Genomic DNA, 13,042 nt, shown 5'->3' on the forward strand with positions numbered 1-13,042 from the left:
GGGAAGAGGAGGTGTAATGACTTTACTGTGGACAATAGACTGGTGTTGGATAGCCGGCTGCCCCCGGGGACCAGTTCGCCAGAATCGCTACGCCATTTTAACTAAACTTTGTTCAGTTTATGGAAAATGTTTGGCAACGGTGATTGTGAAAGTATGGCCGACATGTTTTAAACGCGCTTAGCGAAATGTCATTACCACGCATACATCTATACGCTCACAAATTTAACTAACTAATAAACCATCACGCAGGTTCTTTGAAGGGGTAAGCAGATGTGAAAGTACACCCCTCAACTTTCTGGTCACATGCAAACATCGTCTAATGTATTTAGACTCTCGACATATGGACACCTGGACGGATGACAAACCTCGTGCTGGCACTGTTGGTGGACGCGGTGGACTCTCTCGCTGCAGCAGCTGGTCCAGTTTCTTCATCACCTAAGATTCTTGCTGCAGAGTCTCTATCTTCTATCTTCGTGTAATCTGTTCCTGTACTTCATTTTACTTAACTTAACTTCACTTGCTTTTTGTAATAATTATATATTTTTTGTAATACCTGCATCAACTGTAAAGCGCCCCTGAGACGATGTCTCACAAAAGCGGAGCTATACAAATTATCCAAGAAATAAATAAATGATCTCACCCAATTATTTGATTTACGAGTAATTGATAATGTTACGTCTTCTTTGTATACTCCTGAATTCTTTTTCCATCCAATTATGATATATAGAAGGTGTCGGGGGGTGCACTAACTTAGAAGTGATTCTATATGATAGTACAAGTAGAAAAGATAAACACCATTTTAGAAATTTCAACGTTTTAAGGTAGTTTTTAAGTAAAGAAGTTGAATTGTTTGCAGAGAAAATAAATCTTTTGTAAAAGAATATTTTTAATGAAAAAAACAATGGAATTTCGAAAAAATTTAACTTTCTTTTTTACTTCTACCATCATGTTGAATCAGCTCCTCAGTTAATGCACTTTACCCCCGTCCCTGTTTTTAATATACTCTTAACAATCTTCTTATGAAGAGGACATAATTTTGCATTATTTCAACATATATTCAAAATCATTCAGATATTCAATTTTAATAGTTAGTGCTTATTTCATAAATCATAGTGTAACTAACTATTTTATGTATTTTATTTTTATTTTTATTTATTTAATACATGTTACATTATTATGAAATTTACATAAAGTAGATATAATGAATCACCATACTAGGCGGCTGCCTGTTTCATGGTGACCAATTGAGTGTGATTAATTTGTATGAAATATGAAATCTAGTGTAAACATATGAAATTAGTAACTATAGATGAAGCTAAAATTTTGTAAAAATTGTAATAAAAAGTAGAAGATAGAAATTAGAAAGGAGAAAGAAGTAAATTAGCATTAGATTGTAAAAATGTACATAATTATATATATAATTTTTAATATGTGTGCATGCAAGCTCACATGTGTATATAGCAGCAGACATACCTATATACATATAACAGCACATGTATACATACACCCATATGACGCATCCTCACGCATATAAACAATATATACACCTCTATCTGAGTACTTGGAATAGGCTACTAACACTATAATTTTATTTAATTATTTTGTTTGGATTTTTTTTTACTGACACATTTTGAATATTTTTTTACAAAATATGATTTGGTAATGGGAGCCTCACTGGGGCTCAGGCCCCAATTTTAATTTTTTTTGTAAAAAATTATGTAGGTAAATAAAAATGTTCTGTATGTAAAGTATGTTAGATAAACAAATTTAAAAGAAATATGAAGAAATAAAATAAATTACTCGTAAGAAAACTAAAATAAAGTATTGTAGAAAAAATAAAATAACTAAAGCAGTTATAAAAACTAAGCTATATGTATATAATTGATGGTCGGTTGCATATAATATGTGCACTATAAAGGTTTATTTTTTCTTATTTTAAGATAAATTTATTTTGTAGTATAGCTTATTTAGTTCTTTAAGCCATATCTTAATATTGTATCTGAAATGTTTTTTGGTTTCCCTCATTTTTTGTGTTGATTTTCAGATTCATGAATGCTATTATTGCCTGGTATTCGTAGTGTCTTTGTCCAAAGCATGTGTTTAACGACGGAGTTTTTATGTTTTGTACTTACGCTCGTCTAACTTGTTAGTTTGTGTTTGTTAAAATTTATGTTTTTTTGTTAAAATGTACTTTACAAGTGTTTTTTTTATATATATATTTGACGTATGTCTAGTACGTTAAACATGTTGAATATTTGAAGACTGTCAGTCGTTCTACGTTTTTAATAATTTCTTTGTGATAGTTTTCTGTGTAATTTCCGTATGGCCGAGTATTTTACTCCTCCTCAAGCAATTATAGTTCTAGTTTAAATATGTTTGTTATGTTCAGGACAACGTGTATTGTTTTGAGGAATCCAAAAGTGATGTGTTTGATATGACATGTCCATTTGACATTATTGATTTTTGTTTTTTCTAGAGTAGGGATATCGCAGATGTTGATGTACATGCATTTATTTGTTCTTAAGGTGTTTGTCTTATTTTTGGCTCTCCTCTTTTATTTACACTGTACTTTATGCATTTTTATTTTTATATGTTTAATGTAAGCAAGTCTTACGACATTTTTACTTGCTTAATTACTAATTCCGCTATATTGTACACCTTTGTCCAATCTTTAGATTTTAATCTGTATCTTTCGCATGACTAACAATTTCTCCGTATATTGTTATCGTGCATAGATCATTAATGCAAATAGTAAATAAAACGGGACCTAGTATGCTTTCTTGTGAAACACCATACGTAATTGGCAGTGGCTTGTTAGTATGGTGATTAATTCTGAGTTGTTGTGTTTTGTTATTCATATAATTTTCATTGAGTTATTTGCCTTTAATATCAATATTTTCTAGTTTTTTTAAACAGGAATTTGTGGCATATCGAATCAAAGGCTTTAGCTAAATCTATACATATACCTACGCATTTATGTCCTCGCTCTAAATTGATATGTATATCATATGTAACATATGCTAATGCTTCTTTTGTGTCAAATTCTGACATATGCTGAATTTCACATATATTTTTTTCCTTAAATGAACCTTTATGGCTTTAAAATCTTATATTATTTTATTTATAATATTTTTACATAAAGAAAAATTGTATTTTTATATACACGTTACAACTTCCTTGTGAACATTTTTACAAACATAAAACCCCCCATATCTGAAGCGACTCGATCGCAGCCGTAAATAAATCAACTTTTTGATTTAACTATCACCCTTTGAAGTGTTTTTAGAGGAGGCCCATGAAGTAAGGGTTTTATCACCTCCCATAGAGCCTGTGGCAATACACCCCTGACCATGTTTTTACTTTGAGCGTTAGAGCCGAGGGTTAAGTGTTCTATGGGGTAGGTTAAGATGTTGAGGTTGTATTGGGCAGGGGCGTGCTGTAACATGGCTAGACTATTATAAATTGTGAATGATAATTGTTATTTAATTTTACTGATCGAAATTTGTAGTTTTATGTAACTTTATTATCTATTCGAGCCGATAGCAAAGTTAGCTATTCAGCATTAGCGTGATTTAATATAATTTTCATTTTTATTTATATTTCAGAAAGATTAAATTGGAATTAGTATTAATAAACTATTGTTTTTGTTTTAAGCCTAACCCCTTGTTTTGGGTATAGTTTCTGGAATCTTAACGCATCACTGCCCAGAATATTTTTTTACAATTTTAATTATATTGCTTTATTTTTTATGGTTTAATTAGATCAAAATAAAAATAAACGTATTATTTTTCTGTTGAACGTTTTTTTTCGCTGAAATAATGAGTGCTACCATATGGAATCGCTGGGCAGATATGGATGCAGTTGATGACAAAATATGGTTATAGGTAAAAAAACGCATAAAAACTCAAGTGTTAAAACAATATATTTTGAGGCTTTTATCAATAACCGTTACAAAAAAATAACATCGATAGTAATTGTTTTTAATATTTTAACATATTGTGGTTTTGAATGATTTTTGTGAACAAAGTGCCAAATATATTGTTTTCAATTGTTTTATTTTATATATGTTTCTTATGTTTAGGAAAATATGTATTATTTTGAGGAGTTTGTTTGTGATTCGTTTGGGGATAGGTATCCATCTAAGGCATCATGCATAAATTACCCTACGTCCTTTTGGTAAATATTTGTAAGATATTTGCAGATAAAAGCCAACCATCTTGATTTGGGAAATTTTAAATTTTAAACTTCTAATTTTTAATTACTTAAAATCAAAATTCGCTTTCGGTGTAAAGAATGAAAACCATTTCCAATAATTTCTGTCAATGATATTTTCGTATTCTTTATACTACACGAGGGGCTAGAAGAAACGTCAGTACCGATATAGCCGATAATGTATTAGGTATATTTATTTATATTTCATAAAAATATCGGCACGCCACTGAACTCGGTTCTTGTAGCCTTTAACCTCGTAGCAGTAAAGGTTGGGCCCAGTGGGGGCGGGTGGTGAAAAGGCCGGCCCCTATTGGAAAGTGTGGAAATTGAATGACGGAGTGATGAGATGGATTGACTAAAAATTGTGTTGTGAGTATACAAATACTTTCGCCGTAAACCCACAATGAAATATTTTTTGAGCATTTTATGGAATTAAACATTTTGATTTTCACGGTGCATGTGTGCAAACGTGAAGTAATTTGAAATAAACGAATTCCTGTAAATTATGCAGGTTCAATGAACTTTTAGTTTTCAAAATTGGAACTGAAAAGTAAAGGCGATGAAGTAGGTAGGTACCAACAATGTTTTATTTATTTGAAATGTGTATTTCTTTTGTTCAAATTTGTGACAGATTCAATTTTTCAAGTTTACTTAAAACCGAAAACTAATTTTCTTCTTTTGAATGACAATGATCGTGTGGCAAATATTTGTATATTATAAATTTTTTTAGCATTTTTTATTTATTTTTTATGTGAAACCGCACAATGGTCCCAACTGCTCCCAACCTGCTCTGGAGCCAGTGAGACTATGATACCCCCAATTGGGGGTATGTTGTGAGGCTGGATGTACCGCGGAGGGGAAGAAGATTTTTTTTATTTATATATAATTTGTACATTTATTTATAACAATTACAGGTAATATAGCCTAAGACGTTATAATTGTACCATTTATGCAGTGTATATCCAATGCCAAAAATCTCGCAAATGCGCTATAAGACACAAAAAATAAATCTATTATTTTATCTACCGCATTCAAAAAGCACGTAGCTCTCCCCACAGGTGAGTTCATAAATAAATTAGTGCGGCTTGCTCTACTATATAGAAGATTGTGATGACGTCCTCGAGAGTGAGACTCTGGTACAAAATTATTTAATTGGGCCAGCATCTCATTATTAGATAAGTGACCGTTTATTAATTGAAAAAATATTTAAGCAAAGCAATACCTCTACGTGTCTCTAGGGAGTGGTAATTGGTCATGCCTAATATATAAATCGCTGGGTAAAGCCAAAGGTAACGTCCATAGAGCCGCGAGAATAAAAACCTTAAAAAAAAAATTGGACCATGGTTGGAGAGTAATTTCATTGATTGTATATTCAAATACATGCGTTTTCTTTGATCTTGTATACGAGACGATATTGCACTTGGGTGTACTGAAGTTCAAGCCATTTATTTTGGCCCAGTTTGAGACGCAGTCAATGTCACGTTGAAGGAGAATACAGTCAAGATGGTTTTTTATTGAGCGATATAGTTTCAAGTCATCTGCAAATAGTAAATACAGCGAATGTGTGATGACTGAACCAATATCGTTAGTAAAAATCAGAAACAGAAGTGGTCCGAGGATAGACCCCTGAGGAACTCCAGAAAAAACTATGAATTCAAAAGAACTGGAACCCTTATAATAAACAAACTGTCTACGATTTCGAAAATATGAAGCAAAAAAACAGAGTAGTCTTTTGGAAAAACCAAATGAAACTTGCTTATTTAGAAAAATGTTGATGTCAACCTTGTGGAATGCTTTTTCCAGGTCGAAATAAGCAACATCGACCTGTCCCCGATTGTCGAGAGTTTGTGATAAGAAATCTGAGATGCATAAGAGGTTTGATGTTACTGACATCTGGGGTCTAAAACCATATTGACCGTCATCAAGAATTGGATTAACGTGATTAAGTTTATATTTATGTAGAATTTTCTCGAATATTTTCATGATGGAACATAGAACGGCAACTGGTCGATAATTCCGGATATCACGTTTGTCTCCCTTCTTGTAGATAGGGGTTATTTTAGTTAATCTCCAGATGTCTGGGAGAATCCCGTTTTTTATGCATACATTGAAGAGATGACATAATGGTGGTATCAAAAGGTCGGAACAACCCTTTAGTATAAATGTTGGAATATTGTCAGGACCGATGGAGTGAGGTTTCTTTAAATTTGAGAGTGCCTCCTTAAAATCTTTTTCTGAAATACTGACCAGGTCGAATGAGGGCCCAATCTGTACAGTGTGAAGGGTAGAGTCAATATTGAGAGTTGTTTGGACATTTTTGTAAACAGATGAAAAAAAAGGTCACAAAACTATTAGCGATTTTATCATCAGTAGTCAATTCCTCTCCGTCAAGATTCATAGACTTAAATGAGTTGTTGGATTTTTTTAGATCCTTAATGTACTTCCAAAACTGTTTTGGATCGATAGACAATTTTTCTTCCATTAAAGTTAAATGATTTTTAAAAGCTTCACTGATTTCACGTTTTACGATGGAGCGATAGGCTGAAAAACTAGAATAGTCCAAGTTGTGACGAGTTTTTTTCCATTGCTTATGAAAAACATGTTTAATTTTTATATTTGAAATAATACTATTGGTGTACCACTTAGGATATACGCTGTGTGTCGTAGTGCAAGGTGTGGAAATTGGTATACACTTGTCGAATATATTGTAAATTGAATTGTAAAAATTTGTACATAATGCATTTATGTCTGTTGAACTTTGGCAGACCGGTTGCCATGAGCATTTAGAAATATATATATTTTTTTATATTAACTCCACACAGGAGGCCCTGAAGAAAATAATTTCCCTCAGGGCCTATGTCATCTTTGGGGATGCTGTGAGGAGGGTCTTTTTGTGGAGAGGAAGGAGTGAACATGGGTCTTGAAGAGTCCCATGTTGTAGGAGGGAGGAAACACAGAGGCCGGCAGTTCGTTCCACAGCCGTGCTGTTGAACTTAAGAACGAATCGTAGAAGCGTTAAGAATATATCATTGTTTCCTATATTCAATAAAAGGTATTTGGCACATTTCATTGTTTTCTATGTTCAATAAAAGGTATGTATCACATAGGTATAATTTTTTCCTATGTTCAATAAAAGGTATTAAGCACGTATCATTGTTTCTTATAATCTTTGGTTAGATTAAAGGAAAGGATCGAAAATCCACATTAATATCATTCAAGGGTCCAACGCAATTTTTTGTGGTGTATTAATTTTAGACTTTAAAATCAATAGATTTTGAGTTTTTATAACAATCCTTGAATTGTTGAAGTTAAGTGACAGAAGAAAAATTTTTGATCTTGTATTTTTATATAAAATTGTAAATAATCAGTTGGAGCCCTGATATATTAATGTTGATTTACTTTCATGTTCCTACCATTAGATCAAGGTTCTCTGGTAGATATTGTTGTAACAAACGTACTACGGTTTCAGGCTACAATCCTGTTATATATAGATTATACACCTTTGGTAAATCGTATGCAATGGTGTTTTTAATACGCCTCTGTTGAAATTTTAATCTGTACTGAATAAACATTTTAGTAGTGCAATAACATTTTTTTTAATTTGTATTTATTTATTTTAATAAATTTTTACAATTAATATGTTCTTTTTTCTTGTTGTATGTTATAATAGAAACAATTAAAATGATGATTGGAACTATTTTGATATCTACTCAGATAAAGGCCGGCTCGGACACCCCTGATAGTCCTGAAGGAACTGCATTACTACACATATAATATAGAAACAGGATATTTTAAAGCAGCTCATTGAATTTATAAAAAGAGATCAAACCAATCCAATAACTGACAGATAATGTGTTTTATGTTGAATCCTGAAGTAGCACTCTACCTCATCATATAAGCAATAGAAAAACGACTCTATCATATAAGCTGTGAGTTCAAAAGGACACCATAGGAGGATTCAGTCAAGCACTAAACCTAGTAACTTAAATTTACACCATAGAGGACAATAATTGTTGCCTTTTAAGCCTAACTGCCTTTTTAACACTGATCACTGGCCGAATACATGTTTTATGAAGGGTTTCTTAAAACTCTTATAATTATGAAAATACTCGGTAAAATTAATTGATACTTCTAGTATTTATTTAAAACACTTACATATTTCATTGTTGTAAGGTAGTTTTGCCAACATTGGCCTTTATTGAGAGCCACGTAGCAATGTTTGCACATATACAGGTTTTTGTGCTTTGCACATACCCTTCAGGGTTCTACACAGGGTATCGCACACGAGATTGCTATTCATTTAACGTGTTTACACGGCTCTGGGGTGCAATGTGTCAACAAATTGAATTACCGAATTTTCAACACTTTTACGTGCATTTGGTATAGGTATAGTGGGGAGAACCGAAACGAAAAACATATGTTTTGATCCTGAAATCATCTTTCAAAGTATTGCCATAACGTTCGAAACAAAAAAAATAAATGAATCTATTATTTGCCATTGCTATATTCATTTATTATTATTTCAATCTTCTGATTTAACTACAGATATAACAGTAGAATATGGCATTCAATTATAAGCGCAAAGCTTGAGCAACAGGGTTTGGAGAAAGGCGATGTAATCTCTGGTTTAGTGTGGTGCCAACGGGATGGCATCCCTAAGAAAACCCAGCACAGTACACAATATACATATCCAACAAAATAGCCAACACAAATCGTATGGTACAAATAAGGCCGCCTTTTAAAATCTGGACACACAAGTGTATTTTGTGAAGTTTATACACTAAACGTGACAATGAAGTCCTGACATATTGTAGGTACTAACTGGGTTGGCTTATGATATAATATCGTAACGAATTTTTTCTCGCCTCTGCCAAAATAATGGGCAGATTAATGTATATAAGCTCAAAGCATTTTTGGTGTCAAGGCAAAAGTGCAGATATGATATTTTTTAAAGCCGGTGTTCTGTGACACAAGGTATGTTAAATAAAATGGCAAAAGAAAGCGTACGTTTCCGACGAATCCGTTTACAACTTAAAAACCGTTGATTTAACTAAAATTGAATAATATTTTAATTGTGTATTAATTTATATTCCCTTACATACAGTTTACTTAATAAGTACAAATTATACAATAAAGTACTTGGTTTTAAGTCACTTTATTGATATATTTCTGATATCTGACGATGGTACAGAGGTACCGAAACAGGTAGACAGTGAAAATAAATTAATAAAGTGACTTAAAAGTATTTTCGTTTATTTTATTTAAAATTTTAAGTCACAATGTGTTTGATATTCAGAATCTGTATGAGTTAATGGTACTTACTTAATGTTTTGTGAATACCTAGTGAGGAGAAACTGTGCTAAAGTGTTCGCATGTTTTGGGTATAGTGTTATTATGTTGTCGTAAACATAGCGGAACATTTTATCCAAATAAGTTAGTAGTAATTACCTACAGAGCTGCCTTCATTATAATATTACATGGACACAATGTGGTAATAATTTAGTGAAAATAAAAGGGATACTACATGAAGCGTGCTTAACGATGCAGTCAAGTATTTAATCTATTTAGAAGAACTAAAAACATAAGATACATGCTAATTAAATATTGTTACGTTTGGTTTGGGGTGAATAAATTTTGTATATATTGTGTATCTTTTATTTTTATCAGTGATGTGTTTTTTTAGTTTGTGAATAGGTGAATTATTAGCAGGTTGTTTGAAAGTAAGTGGCATGCAACTGCATACCAGATTTACTGTGTAACAATACAGTTTGATGGAAGGGTACTTAAAGGATCCTTGTCCGTGGGCGGAGTGTTTTAGTGGGTGTGTTAAGGATTAGGTTTATTGAATACCTGGGTATTATCGATGATTGAGATTGTAAAGGAATATGTAATTTGTATTTGATGAGATGAAGAACCAACACTTTAGCATAAAGTTGTCTAATTAACAAAATGTTGAGCCTCTCATGCCTTTGGTGCTTTTACTACACATACATCGTTTTTACAAAGTGCTCAGCGCACAATGTTGTCAACGTTAGGAGTGTTGTCGATCATTTTACTCAAGGAGGCAATGCATTAGATGAAGCAGAATAGAATACTTATGGTTGTTTACGCTTAGAACGTCAGCAGTCGATTTATCACAATACTTTAAAATATCCAATACATTTTGGAGACGGGTATGAGTACCGCAGCTCCGATAACTAATTATTGGATAATCAGCACCTTTTTCATAGGTCACCCCTAGTTGTTTGCTACGTTTGGTAACTTAACAAGAGCGCCCGGCTACATGGGGTGAGGTTTTCCAGGTCTTGGTGGCAGATGCATCCACCCACCTATCGAGACTGGTTGAGGGAGGAATTTTGAGCTATCTAGCTGGACCTTCCCGACTCGTTGCCTTGTACCGCACTTGGAGGGATAAATTCATACGTCCGTCACTTGTGGACAAACTGACCATCAGATTCCAGCCACACCTCATTTATTTTTCCTTTCCTGAACTTTCTCTCATAAATTTCCTTAAAAATACCCTCCGCACAGCATCCCTTAAGATGACATAGGCCTTTAAGTATTTATTTTCTCCAAAGCTTCCTGTGTGAGCAAATGTAAGAAAATGTTTAAAAAATGTGTATTCAATTTGGAATAAACACGCCGGACTTGGACTCTATCTCCGGAAAACGAAGGTACAATTAATTTTATGGAACAAGCCTCTGGTTACCTCTCTTCCGATTTTGAAAATGATTTGAGTGATCTTACGCATGTACCAAACGACTCAAGGTTAGGTTAAGAATATCGTAACGTGCTGTCCATGTGTCACTGATTTGGTCTTCAGTTAATTTGCACGACACATATTATTATTGTTCTAAGTAAACAATATCTACGGTCTTTAAAGAGCTTTTATAGTATTATCTAGTTATTTTAGTTGCTATTTTGACAGAACTTATCCGTCATGGAGCTTTATCATGCTGCTTGAATCTGGTGTTTCCTAAGCACGGCTTAAGTACGATGTACAGCGCCTGCTTGTTTTGCCTAATGAAAATGAATATGCGCATAAAAGGAACAATTGTAACCTAACAAAGGTTCACCTCTGAACCCTGGTTAAAGCAAAAGCTTACTGATGTTTAACTGCCGCCCTCATGGGCCGCCCGCGCCCCTTCTTGTTATATTACCTGCTTAAGAATAAATGCCAATTACAATAAGGTTGTTTAGCAAAGCTGCTATAATTGTTAAGCTGTAATAAACGAGTTGACAAAACTTGTAGCTTTTTGTTTCTTACAGAAGCTTTCTAGCCATGTATAGTTTAGATTTTCATTTTATGAGCTCATAAAATAATAGAATAATTGAAGTTCCATTCCAATAACATGGCCACTGGATGTGATTAAGCCGTTTACATATCACACATTCAGTCAAGACCTTTAGAGATTTTTTTTTTAAAGCGGAGACGGATTACTCGTAGTTTCCGTAAGTACTTAGGCCATAGGCCCATTGTGCTATCTCCCATTTTACCTCAATTCTTTAACAACAACCCAGTCCCATTAATAAAGTTTACCAGGGTTGTCGTTGGGTATGTGGCTATGTCTTCTGATTCTACTGTATGTGTCCCAAGGTATCTGAGCCTAGTTCCCGCCAGCGTAAAACATTGGCATCATTGGTGAATTGGAGTATCTTCATCCTCTTCAAATTTCCTGCATCTATTGGTATTTTCCAATCCCAATATATGCATGTGTCTCCTGAGATGGCAGTGTCCTTGGGAGATAGTATTGTTGTGTTTTCCGTAATTTACAAAATACCTTTTTCTTCAAAATTACATCCCACCGCCAAACCACGTCAAAACAAACTAACGCCTAATTAAGTTCGCTGCCCACTTTTTGTGAGTGCTGCGCGTGTCATTTGCACAATGAATCACTAAGTCACTTTACGCAAATGAAGATTAATCGGAAGAAGAAGAGAATTTTGCACTTGAGGTTAATCTTTTCTCCCTTTCATTGCAATATACTTTCTCCCTTGTGCAATGGTTATTCGTACACAAAATTTCATAATCAACGGTCCTTCAATTACTACATAAATACACGATTTACATATCAAAATGAGTTCCGCAACCATTTTCAAACTTGTTCTGTCCTAAATATCGATCAATACAAAACTCAATAACTTTAATAGATAGTTTCGTTTTCAAAGCGGTCAATGCGTAGTGCATCGTAGCTATGGCGTAGCCTCATATTATTGTAGCAGAATATCAGAATTTTAATTTTTTTTTTAAATGAGAGAACCTCACTCAGAATGTCCAGTGATTTTGTGAAAAAAAATGCTAACCTCAAATATTGGATTGTGTATTAAAATACATTACATATTATTTCTTTAAATATATATTATATTTTAAAATATAATGATGACAGTAAAAGTAATTTTCATTGAAAAATGGCGAATTTATGAGCTTACAAATTTGACTAGGGTAAAATGCACGCAATGGTGTCTCGTGACGTCACATGAAACGTGATTCGGTACAATTAATAATACGAATGGCTAAATTTGGGAGGCGGGTTTGGGTACCGCCGTCCCGGCAACCATTTGTTGGATAACCAACACCTCTGCCATAGGTCACCCCAAATGGTTCACTGCGTTCGGTGATTTATCAAGGGTTCCAGGGTTCATCGGGTGAGGTGTGTTCATGATGCGCCTCTCCCCTGTGGCGTGACGACTCTTTGAAAAAAATATTGTGAAACCGCACAAGAGTCCCAACTGCTACCAACAGTCACGAGCCAGTGAGACTATGGCATCCCCAACTGGGGTATTGTGAGGTTGAATGTATTGGGGAGGGGAAAGAGACGTTTGAGAAGAA

Source organism: Hesperophylax consimilis, chromosome 24 (assembly GCF_061612785.1).
Source record: "Hesperophylax consimilis isolate HC1 chromosome 24, BYU_Hcon_1.0, whole genome shotgun sequence".
NCBI lineage: Eukaryota > Metazoa > Arthropoda > Insecta > Trichoptera > Limnephilidae > Hesperophylax > Hesperophylax consimilis.